This window comes from Notolepis coatsorum, assembly GCF_963971535.1.
Source record: "Notolepis coatsorum genome assembly, chromosome: 9".
Taxonomy (NCBI): Eukaryota; Metazoa; Chordata; class Actinopteri; order Aulopiformes; family Paralepididae; genus Notolepis; species Notolepis coatsorum.
This window is the reverse complement of record NC_140173.1, coordinates 150,946,277-150,958,817: the sequence shown is the minus strand read 5'-3', so window position 1 is coordinate 150,958,817 and position 12,541 is coordinate 150,946,277.

Sequence of the window (12,541 nt, the reverse complement as noted above, 5' to 3'; positions counted from 1 at the left end):
CCTATACCCTTTTTACATTACATTATTTACACACAAAAATAAAATACAAAAAAGAAACATAATTCAGTACATCATTTAGCAAAGGTTACAAATGTTTCATAGTTTTATGTACAAAACGTGTACACATTTATTTATGTTTTTATTATATATATGTTAGAGGTGGGCATAGATAAAACAAATTAATCTAGATTAATCTATCTGCAATCCTGGATTTAATCTAGATTAATCTAGATTAAAATGGCTAAAAAGAAAAAAGAAAAAACCTGCCGAAGGCATTCAAAATATGTGTGTTCTACCCAAATAATGACCAGAAGTAAGTCCTTACTTTTTCTTTCCTCCTTATGTTTCTCAGGCCAGGTGGCCCATTACACCATGAGCCCATCTCCCGTTTCCAAAATGCATTACAGACTGTTTGAAAAAGCTGTTTTGCTATGATAATTGGTAATGAAATATCAAAATAATGTTCAATAAGATGTAGTTGTGTTTAATAAGTTGTTTTATTCAGAAGTTAACACAAATAAATAATATTACCAGTACAGTACAGTATCTAGCACACTCTCAGGAGCAAAACAGAAAGAATCATTTCAAACTTGAACTATGTGACATGGCTTGAATCAACTGCTTTTTTTTTTTTTTTAGATTAATGCGTTAATTATATTATCGCGCGATACTAGTATAGCGTTAACGCAGCACGTTAACGCCGTTAACGGCCCAGCTCTAATATATATATATATATATATATATATTCTTTTTTTCACTTAGTTCTACTGCTGATAATAATAATGATTTTATATATATATATATATATATCATTTATTTATTTAATACATTTTTAAACATACAGTCAATGGAATTACTAAGTAATTAGTAGATTCAAGATTCAAGAGGTTTATTTGTCACATACACACCAGGGCATACAGTGAAATGCAGGTGGCCATGCCCGCTTCGATCGTGCAATAATACTATATAATAAAATAGACATTAAAAAAACAGGTAATAAAATATACATAAAATAGACATGATAAAATAGACAAGTCCTGAGACTGTGCCAACCTGCTTTCTTCCACTATAGAGCCTTGTGCCAGATTGCCACCTGATATAAGTGGCTGGACTTGGTATAGCACCTTGTGTATAGTGTGTTTACTTTTACTCATAGTATATATTCAGATTCAAATTCTTTATTGCCTATATTTATTGTAACATTATGATATAACCGATCGGGCACACAGACCCTCATCCGCACCTTTGTTTACACTTTATTTTTCTTATATCTTATAGTTAATTATATGGTTTATACTGGGGTTTTTCTTCTTCATATTTTTATATTCAGATCAAAATGTATTGCCTATATATATGTATGTCTTTCTACTATTACCCTGCCCATACCTGTACCTCCCCTCCCCCCTCCCCCGCGCCGCTATGATGCCCGAGGACACTGATGATGCTCTAACGCTCTACTTAATGTAATACTAACATCACGGGTCTCCTCCTCCTCCTTCAGGAGTTCACATCTACTCCCTCAACGGGACGGACCCAGAGGGTCAGGAGGTGAGGTACGGCCTGGCCTTCGAGCCGGGCTCCAGGGAGTACTTCAGGGTGGAGCCGGCGTCCGGGAACATCACGCTGGTGGAACAGATGGACCGAGAGGTAAGAACAACAGAACCATCACGCTGGTGGAACAGATGGACCGAGAGGTAAGAACAACAGAAACATCACGCTGGTGGAACAGATGGACCGAGAGGTAAGAACAACAGAAACATCACGCTGGTGGAACAGATGGACCGAGAGGTAAGAACAACAGAAACATCACGCTGGTGGAACAGATGGACCGAGAGGTAAGAACAACAGAAACATCACGCTGGTGGAACAGATGGACCGAGAGGTAAGAACAACAGAAACATCACGCTGGTGGAACAGATGGACCGAGAGGTAAGAACAACAGAACCATCACGCTGGTGGAACAGATGGACCGAGAGGTAAGAACAACAGAAACATCACGCTGGTGGAACAGATGGACCGAGAGGTAAGAACAACAGAACCATCACGCTGGTGGTGGAACAGATGGACCGAGAGGTAAGAACAACAGAAACATCACGCTGGTGGAACAGATGGACCGAGAGGTAAGAACAACAGAACCATCACGCTGGTGGTGGAACAGATGGACCGAGAGGTAAGAACAACAGAAACATCACGCTGGTGGAACAGATGGACCGAGAGGTAAGAACAACAGAAACATCACGCTGGTGGAACAGATGGACCGAGAGGTAAGAACAACAGAAACATCACGCTGGTGGAACAGATGGACCGAGAGGTAAGAACAACAGAAACATCACGCTGGTGGAACAGATGGACCGAGAGGTAAGAACAACAGAACCATCACGCTGGTGGAACAGATGGACCGAGAGGTAAGAACAACAGAAACATCACGCTGGTGGAACAGATGGACCGAGAGGTAAGAACAACAGGAACATCACGCTGGTGGAACAGATGGACCGAGAGGTAAGAACAACAGAACCATCACGCTGGTGGTGGAACAGATGGACCGAGAGGTAAGAACAACAGAACCATCACGCTGGTGGTGGAACAGATGGACCGAGAGGTAAGAACAACAGAACCATCACGCTGGTGGTGGAACAGATGGACCGAGAGGTAAGAAGAACAACAGAAACATCACGCTGGTGGAACAGATGGACCGAGAGGTAAGAACAACAGAAACATCACGCTGGTGGAACAGATGGGCGGAGAGGTACTGTAAGAACGAAGCAAGTCTGTCCCACCAGAAAACGTAAATAAAGTACTCATCGACCACAGGGGGGGGAAAGTACATAATGTATGTTGTGTTATAGCCATAAGTCATATATTTACGTTTCTTATCGACAAAAGTCCAAAACAAACAACATGAGCAGGAGTTGAACTAACAGTGATTGTGGTGGGGGGGGGGTGAGTGCTCTCACCACTAGACTCTGATACAAACACAGCTCTCACCACTAGACCAAGACCCTGATACAAACACAGCTCTCACCACTAGACTAAGACCCTGATACAAACACAGCTCTCACCACTAGACTCTGATACAAACACAGCTCTCACCACTAGACTAAGACCCTGATACAAACACAGCTCTCACCACTAGACTCTGATACAAACACAGCTCTCACCACTAGACCAAGACCCTGATACAAACACAGATCTCACCACTAGACTAAGACCCTGATACAGACACAGCTCTCACCACTAGACTAAGACCCTGATACAAACACAGCTCTCACCACTAGACTAAGACCCTGATACAGACACAGATCTCACCACTAGACTAAGACCCTGATACAGACACAGCTCTCACCACTAGACTAAGACACCCACCCTGATACAAACACAGCTCTCACCACCAGACTAAGACACCCACCCTGATACAAACACAGCTCTCACCACTAGACCAAGACACCCACCCTGATACAAACACAGCTCTCACCACTAGACTAAGACACCCACCCTGATACAAACACAGCTCTCACCACTAGACTAAGACCTCCACCCTGATACAAACACAGCTCTCACCACTAGACTAAGACCTCCACCCTGATACAAACACAGCTCTCACCACTAGACTAAGGGGGCTTTCCCACTCACTGCTCTGTGTCGAATCAGAGCCGGCTCGCATCAGAAAAGGGTGTGTCTGTCTGAGTGAGAACGCTGTCCCCCGTCCCCGCCCCCCGCTGATTCGTCCCCGGGGGCGCTGAACCTGGACCGCTGAAATAGGTGGTCTCAGGTGCGCGCTGAGTGGGGGCGGTTAGGCCTGGCAGTTTTGTTTGCCATTGCTATGTCTATACATTGTTCGAATGCATTTATTTCTATTAGACCAGTGGTGCCCAACCAGTCGGCCGTGGTCGACCAGTAGATCAATGACATGCAATATAATTGCCACAAGCGATGGGATAATGTTAGCTTCTGAACAGGCTAGCTAACTAGCGTTTAGCCGTTAGCCATTGCTGTATACTATACTTTCTTGTTCGAATGCATTTATTTCTATTAGACCAGTGGTGCCCAACCAGTCGGCCGTGGTCGACCAGTAGATCGTTAAAACGCTCAAAAGCGGACTCTACAACACCATCCATTCGTGATAAAATGGGGTGGGTTATTATTGACAAGGCTTGACAACAGAGGTTCAAATATAACTTCATATTTATTGGCAATTTGTTCATTTTATATCAACATCCAGAGTCCGCAGTCGTGTTAAGACATTCCCGTTTACATTACATTTTCGGTCGACCAGTAGATCAATGTCATTCAATATAATCGATGCGAGCAATGTTACTAGTATGTTGCATGTAGTAACGTTAGCGTTAGCCGTTAGCTTAGCGTTATTGTTAACCCTGCAAAACGATCAAAAGCGGACTCTACAACAGAGTTCCATTCGTGAGAAAAGGGGGATGGGTTATATTGACAAGGCTTGACAACAGAGGTTCAAATATAACTTCATATTTATTAGTTATTTGTTTCTTTATATCAAAATCCATTCTCCAGTCTCCGTGTTCTGTGTTTACATTTAGAGCGTGACATCATCGACTACGGCAAGCTTACAAGCTCAAAACGCAAACCGTAAACAAAACCCAGAGCGCACCCAGACGGAAGTGTGTACACAAACTAGAGGGGGGAGAGGGGGGGGGGGGGGGGGTTCGGCACGGAACTCGGAATGAGGACGGCACGGAGCTGATTTCGACCCCGATGTTGAGTGAGAAAGCCCCCTAAGACACCCACCCACCCTGATACAAACACAGCTCTCACCACTAGACTAAGACACCCACCCACCCTGATACAAACACAGCTCTCACCACTAGACTAAGACCCCCACCCACCCTGATACAAACACAGCTCTCACCACTAGACTAAGACATCCACCCTGATACAAACACAGCTCTCACCACTAGACTAAGACACCCACCCTGATACAAACACAGCTCTCACCACTAGACTAAGACACCCACCCTGATACAAACACAGCTCTCACCACTAGACTAAGACACCCACCCTGATACAAACACAGCTCTCACCACTAGACTAAGACACCCACCCTGATACAAACACAGCTCTCACCACTAGACTAAGACACCCACCCTGATACAAACACAGCTCTCACCACTACACTAAGACACCCACCCTGATACAAACACAGCTCTCACCACTAGACTAAGACACCCACCCACCCTGATACAAACACAGCTCTCACCACTACACTAAGACACCCACCCTGATACAAACACAGCTCTCACCACTAGACTAAGACCCCCACCCACCCTGATACAAACACAGCTCTCACCACTAGACTAAGACATCCACCCTGATACAAACACAGCTCTCACCACTAGACTAAGACACCCACCCTGATACAAACACAGCTCTCACCACTAGACTAAGACACCCACCCTGATACAAACACAGCTCTCACCACTAGACTAAGACACCCACCCTGATACAAACACAGCTCTCACCACTAGACTAAGACACCCACCCTGATACAAACACAGCTCTCACCACTAGACTAAGACACCCACCCTGATACAAACACAGCTCTCACCACTAGACTAAGACACCCACCCTGATACAAACACAGCTCTCACCACTAGACTAAGACCCTGATACATTTATACATACATCATACATTTCTTGAATATGTAATATATGTACTTATTTGTAAATACGTCAGTATATTACTTATTTGTAATATGTACACATTGGACATTTTCGTAAATACGTCAATATATTACTTATGGCTATAACATAACATACATTGTGTACCTTTTTCTTGTGATCGATAAGTAACTTTATTTACATATTCTAAGATCGGTCTGGACACAAGCTACGATAACAGACTGCTCAATTGGACAGTTCACGGAAAAAAATAAGTTTTGTTGTATTTTTTAAATAAATAAGACGATTTCTATTCACTATATTCTTTCATCTGTGAAATTAAAAGCCACATTTCCGTGTCTCTCTTCGTTGTCATTTCAGAAAGAAGATTCGATTGAAGTTCTTGTCAGCATCACTGATGGGCGAAGCAAGGTATGTTGCAATGAAATGTTGATCACTTGGGACATGGTGGTGTAGATCATAGATATATATAAAAACTAGATGACTCACCCGTGCTGCTGGCCAACGGAGATCGACGTTGCCACATGGCGGCCATCTTGCTACAGGGTAGCACGCCCACTCATAACATGAATGTCTAGTGCATGTACTATTGAAATAACCATAGCTTGCTCAATTTTCAACCGTTTGGTTTGTTAAAAACGTCAGAGATGTAGTTATCATACTGCATACTTATAATGGACTTTTTTTCATATAAAAATTCTCCCAAGCAAGAATCATAGCCATGTTAATAACGTTTGTAATACCGGTTGTAAATCCGTCAAGATTTCAGCGAGTTAAGAGTATTCTTGTTTGTGCAGATCACTCAAGGTCCCATGTCTTATGAATGGCCTTTTCCAGTGTTTAGCATTGTTTTCTAGCAATGTGCGGTTGTATCAATGGGGTCTGTGTCTTTAATTCTCATTTTGGCTTATCAGTCCACTTCATATGTCACGAGATCCTCCCCCACTGAACTAAGCCATTCTGAATTTCGCGTACCTGTGACGTCCAAGAATTCTCATCTGCATAATGGTTGTAGGTTGTAGCGCACACTCAACCGTTCGCTCAACAACAGAGCGAGTGGAAATACTGACACTTCCTCAAACGGGTTGACGTGCGCGGGTGCCGACAGAGAGAATCAACATTTTGCTCAACATCGGAGCAGTGGGGATAATGCGGAAGCGGTCTCTCTGTCCCTGACTCTCCCTCTCTCCCTCTCTCTCTCTCTCTCTCTCTCTCTCTCTCTCTCTCTCTCTCTCTCTCTCTCTCTCTCTCTCTCTCTCTCTCTCTCTCTCTCTCTCTCTCTCTCTCTCTCTCTCTCTCTCTCTCTCTCTCTCTCTCTCTCTCTCTCTCTCTCTCTCTCTCTCTCTGTCTCTCTCTCTCTCTCTCTCTCTCCCTCTCTCTCTCCACCTGCATTTTACACACACTCGCTCGAGCCGCTCACACAGCGCACACGCACACGTGCGCACGGAGCGATCTATCCTCGCTCTCTCTCCCTCTCTCTCTCTCTCGTTTGCTCGTTCTCTCTCTCGCACTCTCTCGTATGTATCACGCTGTGTGGGTGACTGTCACTCAAAGCGCTTATGGGCGGAGCCCAGCCCAAAACAGCTTGAAATCTTGAAGTGGAAAAATGCTGCTTTATAGTACTTGATTAGAAATACAAAACAATGCATTAAAAAAAATTTAAACTTACAGATGTGTTCCATAGACACACAGGAATTGTGTAAAATTGCCCAAATAGTGAAAGGAATAGCAAAACACGGGACCTTTAAAGCAGTAGTTAACTGTAGCAAGATGGCCACCGATGAACTACACCAGAGACTCCATCTAGTCTTTATATATATATAATTATTAGTGCTGTCAGGCGATTAAAAAAATTAATCTAATTAATTACAGGATTTGTAATTAATTAATCTAATTAATCGCATTTTAATCGCATAACCATTTTATGCCTGATATTCTATATTATATAATCATATTTCAAATTGCATGTGTCCGGATGGCAGAATTCAGTACTGTATCTACAAAACCTTCTGTTTAATCATCTTTCATCTATTAATTTGCTTAGATTTTTCAGGTCTGGTCAATTTGAGCATGGTGTTATTCACAGTCAAAGATACAAAAAAATGTATTGATATTCTCATTTGGTTCATTACAATTTACTCAAAATAAAATTTTCATTCAATCAATCACCGCGCAGATTGATTGATTGAATGAAAATGTTATTAACAGATTGCAGAATGGGTACAATACAGTACGGCACACAATTGTTAAGGGGATGCAGACCAGGGTGCAACTTGCACCGTGCAATCCATTCTTTGTGGATCTAGCCCACAGTATTTCTGACACTGGGAATACATTCCCTGAGATTCATAGATGTCCCTAGAATCAGATACCAAGAACATGCAAATGGACCATATTAAAAAATAAAAAAGTCTGTAAATGTGTATTCTACATTCTTATGGAATTAATGAGATACAAAAAAAATATTATTAAAAAAAAAAAAAAAAAAAAATTGTAATTAATTTAGAGTTAATTTTCATAACACGATAATTTGCTGTGTAATTAATTAATCTAATTAACGCGATAAACTGACAGCCCTGATAATTATATATATATATATATATATATATATATATATCTATGGTTGTGTACAGTGGTGCGTTATTGAAATCATCTGGGGTGACACGCACCACGTGCACGCGCGCTCCCGGCGCGTGCGCGCGCTCCCGCGAATGCGCATTTAATGTCCCCTCGCTAGGGCACAGACTAAAGACAGTGCCTAATTTGCCTCTACGAATGGAATGTAACACATGTCTTCACAACAAGTTAGGTGTGAATGTGTCTGAGAACGTATTTAACACACCTGACGACCGGCGCTATTGATATGCAAATAGCGAGTACTTATCATGGGGTGGAACACCGTGCTACCCCGTCCCATGAACAACGCATGCCTGGTTGTGTAGATGCCTGGCATAGATTGAACTGGTTTTACACAAAGTGTCTTTTCTGTGAGCCGCCACTAGGGGGCAGAGTGACTAAGTGCTAAGGAAACCAATAGTATCATGTTTAGTCTTCATTACAATTTTGGACTTTTATTGTGGTTTTCATTTAATTTCCAAAATGTTTTAGAAGCACCTCTATGGCTGTCAATGTCAGTAACTACTCATTCATTCATTAATTTAGTCACCAATTCACAGCCACTCTGCCCCTATAGTCACTTTGCGTTCAATCTACGCAACAAATGCTTTGCATGTCCTTGTTGTTTGTTTGTTAAAAGAACTTTGCAATGTGATTTTGAAAATAACTAAAGGTAAACTGTAAATAAAGTTTATTATGATGATGATGATGATGATGATGATGATGATGATGATGATGATGATGATGATGATGATGATGATGATGATGATGATGATGATGATGATGATGATGATTATTATCATTATTATTACAGGTTGTTGAAAGGGTCACAGTATTTGTGATGGATGCAAATGACGAAAGACCAGAGTTCCAAAACTTGCCTGCAATCGTTGATGTCCTGGAGGTGAGTGAAGTCTAACTCCAGACGTCCGCATGGCTTGTAGATCTACACGTTTTAAAGGCGACTCCGGGTGGAGGTTTCCCTGTAGAAAATCAAAAGCAGTATAGACTCGTTTGCTGTTTACAAACATACCGTGTTCGAGCCAATCAGCAACACCAGCTGAGTCACGTGACTAAGCTGCCCCCTACCTGCGCGAGCTGCTGCGCTAAAAGAAGTACGACGGGGCTCTATGGAGAAACCATGACACTCCCCTGAGTAAAAGTAGTTTCAAATGAAAACGTCTGGATGTCATTTTGCCAAATCAGCAGCACGGCTGTGAGTCTTTCACCTTTTACATATCTAGCTTTGGCATGGATTGATTGTTTAGGTCGCTAGCATGGCTAACAAATGCAAATATATTGTAGTCTGCCCCGTTGTTCTGACCAGGATTACGTTCCTTTTGCCCCCTTGATGCGCGCGCTACACAGAGTCTGACGTGGACTATACACGTAGGACACACTAGAAGGGAATGTATTTCGTGGTGTTTCCATGTGAGATGAAGTACAATCAGCAGTGTCAGTGTTCTCAGGGCCCCTATATGACCAATCGTATGTTACTCCTCTACGCTGTGTTAAATTCCGATGCCCTGAGGGAGTTTCTAGAACCCGGGTCGGCCGCACCGCGGGCGACAGCATAGACCGCTGAACCGGGAGGTGAACTCACTTCTTGGTAACGTGTCTATGTGTCTTTTAAGGGGGAAGTGGGTTTAACTCGCAGTACCGCTTACTGCCACACAGTCACTTCACAACACTTTTTTTTTCTGGACACTTTTGTATCACAAACAGTACTGTATTTGCAAATCTGATATGTCATACATGTATAGATGTAGCAGTACTGTCTATCTGTATGTCATATATGTTATGATGAATTGAAAATGGGGGACCCTGATGTAAACAAGACGAAAGTCTTTCTCTGGTCTGCATCCCCTTAACAATTGTATGTATTGAACTGTACTGTACTGTACCCATTCTGCAATCTGTTAAATAAAGTTTTCAATCAATCAATCAAATCACACGTCCGTCGTGACTGTGGATATATTACTCGCGGACCTCCGTTACACCGACACGCTTTAACCCTTTCACTACCACACTACAGAAGGTTAACCCTTTACTATCACACTATACACTGTTAACCTTCTGTAGTGTGATAGTAAAGGGTTAACCTTCTGTAGCGTGGCGGTGAAAGGGTTAACCGTTTTTCGCGCGCTGCAGTGAAAGGGTTAACCTTCTGTATTGTCGCAGTGAAAGGGTTCACCGTTTGTCGCGCGGCAATGAAAGGGTTAACCTTCTGTAGTGTCGCAGTGAAAGGGTTAACCGCTTGGTAGTGTGGCAGTGAAAGGGTTAACCTTCTGTACTATTGTCGCGGTGAAAGGGTTAACCGTTTGTCGCGCGGCAGTGAACGGGTTAACCTTCTGTATTGTCGCAGTGAAAGGGTTAACCGTTTGGTAGTGAAAGGGTTAACCCCGTTATCTTGCTCCTCCCCCTCAGACGGCCGCTCCAGGAAGCAGCATCTACAAGGTCCTGGCGGTGGATCGAGACACGGGGTCTGGGGGTTCAGTCAACTACTACCTGCAGGTAACAAGCCAGGGCCCTAAACATGCTCCCTATAGTAGCTACTGGCTCCAGGTAACAACAAGCCAGGGCCCTAAACATGCTCCCTATAGTAGCTACTGGCTCCAGGTAACAACAAGCCAGGGCCCTAAACATGCTCCCTATAGTAGCTACTAGCTCCAGGTAACAACAAGCCAGGGCCCTAAACATGCTCCCTATAGTAGCTACTAGCTCCAGGTAACAACAAGCCAGGGCCCTAAACATGCTCCCTATAGTAGCTACTAGCTCCAGGTAACAACAAGCCAGGGCCCTAAACATGCTCCCTATAGTAGCTACTAGCTCCAGGTAACAACAAGCCAGGGCCCCTAAACATGCTCCCTATAGTAGCTACTAGCTCCAGGTAACAACAAGCCAGGGCCCTAAACATGCTCCCTATAGTAGCTACTAGCTCCAGGTAACAACAAGGCCCCTAAACATGCTCCCTATAGTAGCTACTAGCTCCAGGTAACAACAAGGCCCCTAAACATGCTCCCTATAGTAGCTACTAGCTCCAGGTAACAACAAGGCCCCTAAACATGCTCCCTATAGTAGCTACTAGCTCCAGGTAACAACAAGGCCCCTAAACATGCTCCCTATAGTAGCTACTAGCTCCAGGTAACAACAAGGCCCCTAAACATGCTCCCTATAGTAGCTACTAGCTCCAGGTAACAACAAGGCCCCTAAACATGCTCCCTATAGTAGCTACTAGCTCCAGGTAACAACAAGCCAGGGCCCTAAACATGCTCCCTATAGTAGCTACTAGCTCCAGGTAACAACAAGCCAGGGCCCTAAACATGCTCCCTATAGTAGCTACTAGCTCCAGCTAACAACAAGCCAGGGCCCCTAAACATGCTCCCTATAGTAGCTACTAGCTCCAGGTAACAACAAGCCAGGGCCCTAAACATGCTCCCTATAGTAGCTACTAGCTCCAGGTAACAACAAGCCAGGGCCCTAAACATGCTCCCTATAGTAGCTACTAGCTCCAGGTAACAACAAGCCAGGGCCCTAAACATGCTCCCTATAGTAGCTACTAGCTCCAGGTAACAACAAGGCCCCTAAACATGCTCCCTATAGTAGCTACTAGCTCCAGGTAACAACAAGCCAGGGCCCTAAACATGCTCCCTATAGTAGCTACTAGCTCCAGGTAACAACAAGCCAGGGCCCTAAACATGCTCCCTATAGTAGCTACTAGCTCCAGGTAACAACAAGGCCCCTAAACATGCTCCCTATAGTAGCTACTAGCTCCAGGTAACAACAAGCCAGGGCCCTAAACATGCTCCCTATAGTAGCTACTAGCTCCAGGTAACAACAAGCCAGGGCCCTAAACATGCTCCCTATAGTAGCTACTAGCTCCAGGTAACAACAAGCCAGGGCCCTAAACATGCTCCCTATAGTAGCTACTAGCTCCAGGTAACAACAAGCCAGGGCCCTAAACATGCTCCCTATAGTAGCTACTAGCTCCAGGTAACAACAAGCCAGGGCCCTAAACATGCTCCCTATAGTAGCTACTAGCTCCAGGTAACAACAAGCCAGGGCCCCTAAACATGCTCCCTATAGTAGCTACTAGCTCCAGGTAACAACAAGCCAGGGCCCTAAACATGCTCCCTATAGTACCTACTAGCTCCAGGTAACAACAAGGCCCCTAAACATGCTCCCTATAGTAGCTACTAGCTCCAGGTAACAACAAGCCAGGGCCCTAAACATGCTCCCTATAGTAGCTACTAGCTCCAGGTAACAACAAGCCAGG